Source organism: Strigops habroptila, chromosome 1 (genome assembly GCF_004027225.2).
Source record: "Strigops habroptila isolate Jane chromosome 1, bStrHab1.2.pri, whole genome shotgun sequence".
In the NCBI taxonomy this organism is placed as follows: Eukaryota; Metazoa; Chordata; class Aves; order Psittaciformes; family Psittacidae; genus Strigops; species Strigops habroptila.
In genome coordinates, this window is record NC_044277.2 from 30,732,099 (window position 1) to 30,745,091 (window position 12,993).

Sequence of the window (12,993 nt, forward strand, 5' to 3'; positions counted from 1 at the left end):
TTTACTAGGTTTGCACCCAAGTTTTATGATATGTATTTTTAGGATTGTTTTATCTTAATCACTTTATTTGTGCATAGGGAGGGGGAAATGTAGGTAGTTAAGGTCTGGCGGCCGGAAGATATCGCGATGTACGGAAAGAGAGAGCCCCTCCCCGGATACTCTTACAAGCCCCATAGCATGGAGAAGGGAATTGTGGGGCAAGGCTCGGCAATACCATAAAAGGTAAAAATTGTTAACCTGCCTTCTGATTGGGTCAGCACAGGTACTTCCGTGTGGCCGAAAGGCATATAATGCCTGCTGTTGTTTAATAAAACGCTATTTGGTCATCCTCCATATTGGTGTCTGTGATCTCTAGCCCTAAGCCAGGGGTTGGCTTAGTTCTGCAAGTCTTGGCTGAAGCAACGCAGCAACAGGGAATAAAATAAAAGAGAGCAAATTAGTAGCATAATATGGAATTTCACACAATAATTATAAACTTAACGAACTCTTCTGCAAAGTTTAAATATTTGTAACTCTCTTACAGTACAACTGCTCTCACAGGAACTCTAATAATGACAAAATCACAAGTTATAGACTAAGTGGTAAAAAAAATATTTCTGTTCTGATATATTTGCTATACATTTCACTAAATACATCACTGATTACATCTGTACACTTCAACGTACTTATATCCTGCAGGTCTATCAGCAGTATCATTACTCAGCAACTTGTATTTTGTTCAATGCCTAACTCAAAATATGTATGAAACAACCATTTTTGTTTCAACATTTTTAATATTGAACACTTTAAATGCAATAAAAATGTGATTTAAGTTTCTGATAATGGATTCCATTTTTCTAGACAGTTGTTAATACTTCTTGTACTACTTCACCCAACAGATCTTCAGTTCTATTCTGACTACTGGGCCAACTTCATTAGGAAGAGCGATGCCAACCTGGGTGAGCCTGTCCTGATACAGTGGACAAAGAGTAGGTCAGTGGGGGAAAGGACTGTGAATCCTGTTAAAAAGTGTAAGTAATTAAACATAAGTTTCCCATGTTTTAAGTACATTAACATACAAAAAAATCATCTTCATTTCCTATTCATTTTTGTGTTTATGTTCACTGGTATGATTTGAATAACACGAACATAACTGTTTTTACAGCAGCAGAGGAGCCCCAAACAACTAAATCCTAAATAGCAACACAATTTACCCAATAACAAGTTGGTAAAGCCCCCTTTGAACCTCTTATTTAAACATCTTTCCACATAATTTAAAAACCTTCTAATGTCAAAGGTCTTCTCCTCTGTCTTTATCAGTACTTCCCCACCACCCTGATTGCAAGGCAGTAAAAAGCAAGCTAAGAAGACTGAGGAAGACCACAGGCAAGAAAGAAACTCAAAAGAAAAGAAACCCACAAACATTCATGGTTAGATTTAGGATCACAGTTCCTGAAAGTTTTTTTGCCAATATACCCAGCCTGAAAAATTGCAGGGACACAGGAAATGTAATCACAGAAGCCACCCTCAAGGGCAAAAAGCCAGTAGCAAGAATCGGTAATGTTGGAAGGTTTATGGAGACGGTACCTGTTTTTCAGCATGTCAGTGGTTTCAACAGTAATAAATCAAAGACTACCGCTCTCTTCTACAACGACAACACTGGGGGAACAAGCTGAAAGTCAAAATAAAAATGAAAAATTCTATTTTTGGTTTAACAAATATGAGACAAGAAGTATGAATAAGAAATACCTCAAAAAGAAACTGAATCATATCAGTGTACCAAGGCATGAGTTGCTTTTATGTCAGACACCTTCTCTGAACAGCTCCACTAGTCAGCCAACTAGTTCATCTAATCCAGGCTGAGGTACAGATCATAACTCTCATCCAACTTACAGTCAGATGATCTAAAGAACTCCCTGCTTTGACTATGCCATCTGAAAGGCAGGAAAAAAGACAGTGACAGACTCGAAATTCTAATTCCTTCTAAATACCTCCTTTAGTAATATCAACCCTGCATTGCAGTATAGGATTATAACACCATAAATGTATGTTGAAAAAAACCCAAATTATAGAATCATAGAGTGGTTTGGGTTGAAGGGACTTTTAAAAATCATCTAGTTCCAACCCCCTGTCACACACAGGGACACCTTCCACTGGACCAGGTTATTCAAAGCCCCATCCAGCCTGACCTTGGAACACTTCCAGGGATGGGGTAGCCACAACCTCTCTGGGCAACCTGTGCCAGTGCCTCACTACCCTCACAAGTAAATAACTTCTTAATATTTAGTCTAAAATCTCTCCTCTTTCAGTTTACTCAGACTCTCTCAGTCTGTCTTCATAGGAGAGGTGCTCCAGCCCTCTGATCATATATGTGGCCCTCCTCTGGAGCTGCTTGGGCAAGTCCATGTTTTTCTTTTGCTGGGGGCCCCAGAGCTGAACACAGTATTTCAGGTGGGGTCTTGTGACCTAATCTTGAACCTTCAGGATATCTACACATGAACATCACAGTAATGCTACACAAATAATTTCTGAATTTCAGAAAGTCTTACTGAGAAGTTTCTACAGCAAATGTATACGTGAGAATAAAACCCACAGCGATCTAAACCACCATCTAGTTCCTTCTTCACCTACAATTCAGGTGGTAAAATGATGAGCTCTGACAAAAAAAGGGCTGGTTGTTGAAAATACCTGTATAGAATAACTACAAAATCTAACTTACTGAAAGGTAAATAACCCTACTGGATTGTTTGTTTGTTTTTTAAGTATCTGTACATGACTTGAAAGTAGTCCTTCTACATAAACATGATATAAAAAGTTCTACAAGGCTGAATCTTGCTACTTGGAAAGAAATAAGGCTTTGGTAAAAACACACAATTGTATACCAATCAGAATGAAAACATCTGGCCATTTTGGCACAAAGAGAGGCCGTGAAATCTTTCTTAGTTCATCCAAATGGAGTACTGTGAATGTCAAATCAAAATGATGCATTTATTTTAACGGAGGTTTTGCCATGCTGAAATAAAAATAAAAAAAAAAAAAAAAGTTTTAAGTTTCAGCAACTTAAGTTTTACTTGCAATAAAAGAAATATAAGCCAGCCCTTCAAAAAATTGTGTAGCACAACAGATAATCTGCAGGAAATAAAATGCCTTGGTTTTGGTGAAAAGCAAGTCAAGAGTACCTCTTTTGTTTTAAAAGTAATAATGGAAGAATAAGCAACAGCAACAAAACACTGCCTCAGTTCATAGATTTTTCAGGTTCTCAGAAGAAAATTCATTTCCTGGCTCCTGCATGCAATGCATTTTTATGCTAGAAAGTTTCCTATTCTGTTATGGGTTGTTCCAAACTCAGTATATGTGAATATCAGATGACAGTTTTTAAACACATTTTGGATTAACTGGAGGCTTTTGTACTTAAATTTATCCTAAGTATGTTCATTATTTTTATCAAGAGATAATAAACTATCAAATTGCTCCAAGCAGCAATGCTTACCTGCAAATCATAAACAATTTGTCTTCACACACCTTTGTTTGTATGAAAATGGCTATTATTTTGCCCATCAGGGTACAGACTATCTTCCAGATAGAAACCATGGAAAAGTCCTGAATGGCGTTAATGTTGTTCTTCCTTCTGGGACATTTAAACTTTGTCTGTGACTCACTTGCTCTACCAGCAAGCTTTAAACACTGTCTCCCACAATATTCTTGTACCCAATGCAAGATGTTAGGCTGGATGCATGGACAACTGAACATATTAAAAAACTGGTTGGATAGTCAGGCTCACAGGATAGTTGTTGATGTGCCAAACTCTACCTGGAGGCCAGCAACAAGTGGAGTACCACACACGTCTGTGCTGGGACCTCTCCACTTTAACATCCCAATCAGTGACCTGGAGGAGGCAATAGAGTATGCTCTCATTGAGCCTGCAGATGACACCAAACTGAAGGGGGTTTGGTAGATATGCTTGAGTGTGGGGCTGCTAGTCAGAGGGACCCGCACAGATGAGAGGAAAGGCCAAACACAAAATGTAATATATTAAAAAAAGGACAAAGACCAAGTCCTGCAGCTGGCAAAGAAGAATCCCTTGCACTATTACAGGCTGGGGATGGAGTGCCTGCGGAGCATCTCTGCTGGAAAAGACCAGTCTTGGCTAACAGCAAGGTGAAATAAGCCAGCAGTGTGTCCTTCCAGCAAAGGCAGTGAGCACCATCCTATGGAGGCCATATGGAGCACAGCCAGTAGATGAGGGAAGCGATTATTTCCCTTCAGCACTAAATCCCAGTACTTGCTAGTTGGCAACTAGTGTAGCGCAACCTATTTTGCCACCTCTTCCATCCACTAGAAGAAAGTCATTGATAAACTGGATTATGCTTAATGGAGGGCCACCAACACGGTTCCATGGTCTGAGCACATACCGCTATACGCAATGAACATTTAAGCTGAAAGGTGGTGACTGGATACAGGGAAATATCTTTTCACCCTAAAGGCCAGTTAAGCACTAGAACAGGTTGCCCAGACAGGTTAGGCAGACTTCATCCTTGGAGGTTTTCAAGCCCAGACTGCACGAATTCTGACTTACAGCCTATCCTGCTTTGAGCAGGGAGTTGGCCTCTTGAAGTCCCTTCTAACCTGAACTATTACATGATTCAATGATAATCTCTAAATTTGAAACTGATCTACACAATCAATCTCAAAATCTAAACATTTAAGTCATAACAGGTATCAGAAGAGCATTTCTATGTAAATAATATTGCCATTCATTCACTTATGTGGCAAGAAGCCTTTTCACTAGAATTTTTACTAAAACCCACTTTGCACTATGGTTCTGAATTCTCTACTGATGAACAACACTTGAAATGGCCTAATGTATAATCTGTCAAATAACATCACAAATGTGCAAGACATCACAGGCCCCTAGAGACTAGCTAGACTTTTGTAAGCATTCAGCTGTGTACCTTAGACATTTTGATTAAGACACTAGAAAGATATAAAAAGAAAAATGTTCTGAGTCTTTCAATCACAAGGATGTTAAAAAATATCTGTCAGTGTTGGAGACTTGCCTTTGATGACAATATTTCATCATCATCTTATGAAATAGTACTGCACGGAACAAAAATACTCAGAACAGAAATGCTTATTCACTGAATGTGCCTTTCGGTAAAACACAGACATTTCCTCAAAAGATTGGTTTTCTTCATGCGATTTTTTAATGGCAGAAAGACAGCGCTGCGTCTTTGAAAATACCCAGCCAAATGAGCTTAACAGATGGGTTTTGTTGTTCTCTGGGGTTTGGGTTTATTCATTGGGGTTTTTTGGTGGTTTTTTTTTTTTCCCCCCAAGGTATCTTTTCCGTAAACTGCGACTTCATTTTACTGGAGGAAATTGTAGATTCTGGAAAAGGAGCAGAAAGTTATCTGTACTTTTCCAGTTATCTGCCTGGTCTTCAGTTACATTCCATCCACTAGTTCAAATACATACTTAAACAAGCATTCTGGGAAATGCAAATCCTGACAGAAACAAAGAGTGTGTATATATATATATATATATAAATAAAATGTCTAAATTATCTTTATTAACCTTAGCCTATACTTCAATCTTCTACCTTCATAGCAATTACTAGAATTAATTTACCTTAATAACTCAAAGTACCCTTTAGTGCCTTAACATATTCTTTTGTCTCCAGCAAGTTAGAAAGAAAAGTTTGATTAGAATCTGTCAAAACATTACTTAATAAAATAGTAGAGCGAGTTATGATTTACTGTGCTGGTTTGGGCTGGGGTAGAGTTAATTTTCTTCACAGTAACTAGTATGGGGCTACATTTTGGATTTGTGCTGAAAACAGTGCTGATAATTCAGGGATGTTTTCATTGCTGCTGAGCAGTGCTCATACAGAGCCAAGGCATTTTCTGCTCCTCACCCCACCCCACCAGCAAGCAGGCTGAGGGTGCACAAGAAGTTGGGAGGGGACACAGCCAGGACAGCTGAGCTGACCCCAACTGACCCAAGTGATATTCCAGACCACAGGATGTCATGCTGATTGTATAAAGCTGGGGGAAGTAAAAAGAAGGGGGAGATGTTAGGAGTGATGGTGTTTGTCTTCCCAAGTAACTGCCTGGGATGCATGATGGAGCCTGGCTGTCCTGGAGATGGCTAAACACCTGCCTGCTGATGGGAACTGGTGAATGAATTCCTCGTTTTGCTTTGCTTGCACATGCAGCTTTTAAACTGTCTTTATCTCAACCCACTAGTTTTCTCTTTTACCCTTCTGATTCTCTCCCCCATCCCACCAGGGGGAAGGGAGTGAGTGGCTGGCTGAGTCGTGGCTAGCTGCTGTCTGGGGTTAAGCCACAACATTTATAAAATGGCATCTATTATAAATTAACTCTGCATCTGTAATATAGAAATGAATTTGTGGACCTAGGGTGACATTAAGATACATGAAATTAGACATCTTTATACTAAGTATGTAATTACCCAGAACATAAACTTGTGGTGAGACAAAACTCTCAAGAACAAAAAGACACCTGGATTAAAAAAAAAAAGGATTCTATTTATTCTTGTGCCAAATAGAAGCCCAAACACATAAAGAAATCTAGTAGAAGAGAAAGTCAAGCTGTTGAAGCAGTGGAACAACAGAGGCCTCAAAATATATTTAATCTGGCCTGATACCTCTCTTATATCCAGACAACCTTCTGTCCTTGTTAAACTGCTCATGCAGCTCTCCCTGAAAAAAAGTAACCCCTCTTGGCAGCGAGCCAGAAGCACTACCACATGCATATATTTATGCACTCACACAAGGTTTCTTTATCTTTTGGATGGGAAATTGGAACATTTTCCTGAATTAGAGCTTTCTTAACCAGCTAAGATAGTTTTTCTGAGTTCTCAGAACCACTTTAACTGAAAATAGTGAGAAACATGTTATTCCTGTTTTACTATAGTAGACAGCTACTCTTCGAATGATGAGCTTTATTGTAACTAATACCAGGGATGGGGGTGTGTGTGTGTATTATTTTTTTCATTTTTTTCCAGATCCTAATGAATGCTTTGGTACCTATTCAGTTTTAGACTTCTGCACCTTAGCTGCAATCAGTTCAGTGAAAAACATCTGCTAAATTTATTACAGTATTACAGAGAGGCTACATTTAAATATATTTGTTTAGGGAAAAAAAAAAAACCAAACAACACTGAAAAAACCCTGATGATTACTAAGTTTAGCCTTGATCTACACTGACACCCAAGAAGCCTGACATTTCTGCATCTTAAATAAGCAACATACTACTTTGGTTTGGATTCTTTTTCAGACATTTGCTTGTTTCAGACATCGCTTTTTCTCTTTTGCCCAAAACATGTGCTGGAAGAATCTCGCAACACCTGAAATACTATTCCCATTCTTCTTTTCTCTCTCTCAAGCACACAGACTGCCATTACAGTGAAAAGTACATACTTTCCCATACGCTGTGTAAAAATGTAAAGTGATATGGATCTCTCTCTAAATTATTTGATAGAGACTTAATTTGACTTTCATACTGGTGATACATAGATAAACGGTCCTAAAACAATTATTCCCTTTCTTTCAGAGATCAGTATAATACATGTCAGTGCAAAATGGAAAAGAACATGAAATTAATATTTGTGAAAAAAAAACATGCCTGTAGAAAAAGCTTTCTGTAACCAAAAAATGGACACCTGACACCTGGAGCACATCACAACTGAATAAAGGAACTTCGAAGGACAGATGAACAAGATGCAATTATTCTAATCCTATAATTTATTTTATTTTTCCCTTGAAAATAAATGTTAAGAAAACATATTTAAAAGACATGCATTTTTCTATAAAGGCATTCTTCAGGAATACATATATTCAAGTTAGAGCTTTAGAATAGCTTTCTTTGAAATAAAACATTAAATTATGAAAATTCTGCACATTCTTATATGTTATCCAAAGAATTCAAATACTTTAAAATATCTCTTTGAAGTTGAAAAATGAATGTAAAGTTTAAAAGTCAGAATTTACTCCTAAAATACACTGATATTTTCAATGAAATTATTTCATTAATTCCTCAATATGTGCTTATTTTAAATTCATTTATTCTTAAAATCACAGAAGTTCTCTCTCCAAATATTAATCACAGAACCAACTAGGTTGGAAAAGACCTTTGAAATCATTGCAAGTAAGCACACATTAGCACTTAGAGGAAAATACTACAGACAACAGTACTGTAAAGTTCAGTACTTTAATAAATATCCACTAAATCAATCTAGATTTTCCTTAATCTTTAAACAGTTATTAGTTCTATGTGTGGGTCAGATATTTCAAAACTACACAAAGTATATTTTCTAGAAAAATAATTCAAGCTATTGATAAAAACAAGTGAAATTAACATTATACTTGGAAATGAATCCTCCCCCACCCTGAAACAGAGTTGATTCTATTAAAAGTGATAAATGAAATGGAAATTAAAAATTTAATGAGGTGCTTGTTAATCCATTTGTTCACATCTAATTTGAACTTGGTTAAATTGCCACTTATTATGAATACTATAGATATGATTCCTTCTAAATCTCAAGGGCAAACAAAATGTTAGAGGACTGCTTGTCCCAAGATAGGTCCACAGTATATTATTCTAGGTTCTGAAATTAAGCACTGGAGCTATTTCCTGTGATACATTTCATTTAAGAAAATTAATGACATTTTAAAGCAGTTGGTTAAGTCCTTTGACATGGTAATTGTCCATACCAGAACAATAGAAGAAATATAACCAAAAGGAGACTGCCTACCTGCCATTGATCATTTCCAAGACTGCAGGGTTTATTTGTACCTACTGCAATTCCCAAGGACTTTATCAAGCACCATCATTTCTCTCAGTAGGATATGGGGCTATTTTATCTTATTTATTTCTATTTGATACGTGTACAAGAATTTGGTACACATACATATCAATGATTTTTTCTGCTTGACTTTAACAAGCAGTAAAAAAATATAACCTCACCTAGAAGACAGCACTGAAGCTGCAATATAGATAGCATAGCTCTGGATATGGGGACTGTAGTGGTAGGACAAGGGGTAATGGGTTCAAACTTAAACAGGGGAAGTTTAGATTAGATATAAGGAAGAAGTTCTTTACAGTGAGGGTGGTGAAGCACTGGAATGGGTTGCCCAGGGAGGTTGTGGATGCTCCGTCCCTGGCGGTGTTCAAGGCCAGGTTGGACAGAGCCTTGAGCCACGTGGTTTAGGGCAAGGTGTCCCTGCCCATGGCAGGGGGGTTGGAACTAGATGATCTTAAGGTCCTTTCCAACCCTTACGATTCTATGATTCTATGATTGTTACACAAAACAAAAATGCAGAGTAATTGCAGTAATGAATAATGTACAATTTTATAATATTGCTATAAAAATCTGTATATTAAAAGGAAAATGTGTAGGACTATGAACAAAGAAATGCCACAATCAAGGTTGAATAGACAAGTCCCAGAATGGGTCCCTTTGGTCCTACGTAATATAATACCTCCCTTGTTTAAATGGTCACATACGATTTTTCAAATAGTTCAATACAATTATTTTTAACCCAAAACCGTAAACTCACTTAAAAGAAGTAACACTTTGTAACATTTCATTCAATATTGCAACTTTGCATTTGTCTTATTGTCAGGATGTTAACAATAATTGAAAACTTACAACATTTCATAACTTTAGGGAAAATCATTTGAGTTCATCAGAGTTTGGCGGCTTTGCTTTATATATGATAAACTATCTTTTCTGAGTGGAGTGTATTTTAATTTTACTAGCACCATTTGTTATGCTCATCATATAATACACTATAACATAATACAGTTCAATAAAATGCTATCTTAAAAATAGCTATTTTTTGACATTGGAGTGCATTTTTTAGTCTTTTCTAAAGTTTTTCTTTTTTCTGAAGAGTTTATGTCAGCTAAGTTCATGGAAAGTCTATGTAGCTTGTTCTGGTGACCATATCATATTTAACCTAAAAAGGCTTTTTCCTTTATGGGCACTTTCACCAGTATACGTGAAATGTGAGTATATGTGAGTATAGCATCATAGCATCATAGAACAGTTAGGGTTGGAAAGGACCTTAAGATCATCTAGTTCCAACACCCCTGTCATAAGCAGGGACACCTCACACTAGACCATGTTGCTCAAGGCTCGTTCCAACCTGGCCCTGCACACTGGCAGCAATGGAGCATTCACAACTTCCTTGGGTAACCCAGTCCAGTGCCTCACCACCCTCACTGTAAAGAACTTCTTCCTTATATCTAATCTAAACTTCCCCTGCTCAAGTTTGAACCCATTACCCCTTGTCCTACCACTACAGTCCCTAAGGAAGAGTCCCTCCCCAGCATCCTTGTAGGCCCCCTTCAGATACTGGAAGGTTGCTATGAGGTCTCCATGCAGCCTTCCCTTCTCCAGGCTGAACAGCCCCAACTCTCTCAGCCTGTCTTCATACGGGAGGTGCTCCAGCCCCCTGATCATCCTCGTGGCCCTCCTCTGGACTTGCTCCAACAGCTCCATGTCCTTTTTATGTTGAGGACACCAGAACTGTACACAATACTCCAAGTGAGGCCTCACGAGAGCAGAGTAGAGGGGCAGGATCACCTCCTTCGACCTGCTGGTCATATTTCTTTTGATGCAGCCCAGGATACAGTTGGCTTTCTGGGCTGCAAGCACACACTGCCGGCTCATGTTCAGTTTCTCATCAACCAGCACTCCCAAGTCCTTCTCCGCAGGGCAAATATATCAGAAAATAAAATTTTACAAACCATGTACTTCTTTACATAAAAATAACACAATAAATTATTTAAAACAGAATTCACCAGAGAAAATAATCTTAGTGACTCTACTAATGATGTAATTGCAGTCTGATACTTGATCTTTCAGCATAACCTGTTGTCTTCCTTTACTAACTCTTAGCCACCTTATATTCCTTTCTGTTCACTTTGTCTTCTCCCATCTGTATCCACTAAAAGTTATCCAGAATTCTAAATCGTCTTATATATGTCTGTTGTGTCACAATTTAGGAAAAGGAAATGAGGAAATGATATAGAGCAAGGATTCTTTCAGATGAAATCTAGAAACATGGTTTGGTACGTATTGCCCTCGTCTTCTACTACCTTTTCTAAGCCATAGAATTCTATTTTTCCTATATCTGTATACATTAGGAATGAAGTTTAAAATTGCAAGAAAATACACTGTTTTGACAATCAGCACAACTCAGCTAAATAAATGCAGTTTAATTTTGGGGCAGTCACTTAGATAAGAAAGAAAAACACATGGAAAAAGAAGTAGCTATTTAATATTACTGATGCTACTTTATGTGAACCTGTTTCCCTCTGTACTGAAATGAACTTGGATCACTTACAAATTCCTTTATCCTACCTCAGTGGAGGAAGGTTTAATGAACAGCTGCAGGTTAATAAATCTCTAAAGCACAACTTACATTTTGTAAGTAAGCATCTGTTTACACATTTAATTATGACGTTACTCTGTCCATTCCTCAGGTACCCCGTTCTCTTATAAAAGTTGCTCTTTGTGACTTCCAAAAAATATGAATGCACATCTACTATGGCAGTAAATCTGGATACTTCTCATGAAGGCGAATTCCTTCAAATTCACTTAGGATCATATTAATTTTTATTTTGTTCCAGTTTTCTTGCAACCAAATAGTGATGTATAGATTGAAGGAAGAAGGGTTACAAAAGAAAGGAAAAACAGAGCACTGGAGTGTACTGCCCTATCTCCCAAGGCCCTGCATCTGTGATATAAAAAAAATAAATAAATCTGGAAATATTTGTATGTTGAATAAGTGGCTTAGTCTAACTTTGTTTAGCTGTTTTGATACATATGATTTAGACAAATCAATTCCCTATATTAGATAAAAAGCATTCCACAGATTAAGAGATTTCTCACGAAACCTACTGATACAAACCCCCTTCTCTATCATACTGCCCTGAATATAAGAAAATGTATTTTCTTTTCCAGAAAGTATTTTAAAAAATCCAACTGAAATCCAGCTCACAGCAATTTCATACACAATCAGGGAGAGTCAAGGCTTAAGCAGGCAGTAGCCAACTGCAAAGTCCCATGATCAGAGGACTTTGAAATAAGCAACTGCACACTTGCACGTGCAAAATGGCCCACCTGCAAAGTAGATTATCAGATGACAAAAAGGGCAGGTGGACTAAGGAGCACGCATAAGGTTCAGAGTTTTACCTACAAAGAGTAATTTTTCATAACCATAAAAAAGGTGAGAAGTAGAAGTGTCTGAAAGTCTTTCGGTCAAACACCTTTCTGTTATAAGCTCCTGATCTAACAGCATGCTGCGTTTCAGAGCAACATGAGTATTTGACAAGCATATTGAGACCAGCACTGAGGAGAAGGACTTGGGGTGCTGGTTTGATGAGAAGCTCAATGTGACCCAGTAGTGCCCTGGGCTGCATCAAAAGTGTGACCAGAAGGTAGAGGGAGGTGACTCTCCTCCTCTACTCCACTCTCACGAGACCCCACCTGGAGCGCTGTGTTCAGCTCTGGGGCCGCCCAACATAAGAAGGGCATTGACCTGTTAGAGCCAGTCCAGAGGAGGGCCCCAAAGATGATCAGGGGGCTGAAGCACTTCTCCTATGAAGACAGGCTGAAAGAGCTGGAATTGTTCAGTCTGGAGAAGAGAAGGCTCTGGGAAGACATTGGAGCAGCCTTCCAGTACCTAAACGGGACCTACAAGAAATCTGGCGAGGGACATTTTACAAGCGTGTGTAGTGACAGGGACAAGGGGGAATGGCTTTAAACTGAAAGAGAGTAGATTTAGATTAGATATCAGGAAGAAATTCTTCCCTGTGAGGGTGGTGAGACATTGGCACAGGTTGCCCAGAGAAGCTGTAGCTGCCCCATCCCTGGCAGTGTTCAAGGCCAGGTTGGACAGGGCTTTGAGCAACCTGGTCTGGTGGAAGGTGTGCCTGCCAAGGCCAGGGAGTTTGGAACTTTAAGGTCCTTTCCAATCCAAAC

At 38.3% G+C, this 12,993-nt stretch overlaps 1 long non-coding RNA gene across 5 annotated transcripts in view; it reads right to left on the reverse strand.

Annotated features, from left to right (window-relative positions):
* Positions 1 to 354: 354 nt before the first annotated feature.
* LOC115607846 overlaps positions 355 to 12,993 on the reverse strand; it is a 36,323-nt gene continuing 23,684 nt past the window's right edge. For 4 of the 5 annotated variants that reach the window (XR_003991373.2, XR_003991371.1, XR_003991367.1 and 1 more), the window contains one exon: positions 362 to 1,651. This is a non-coding gene — a long non-coding RNA (uncharacterized LOC115607846). Of the gene's footprint in view, positions 1,652 to 12,993 lie in introns of all 5 variants that reach the window. The other variant, XR_003991368.1, reaches the window with a different exon arrangement.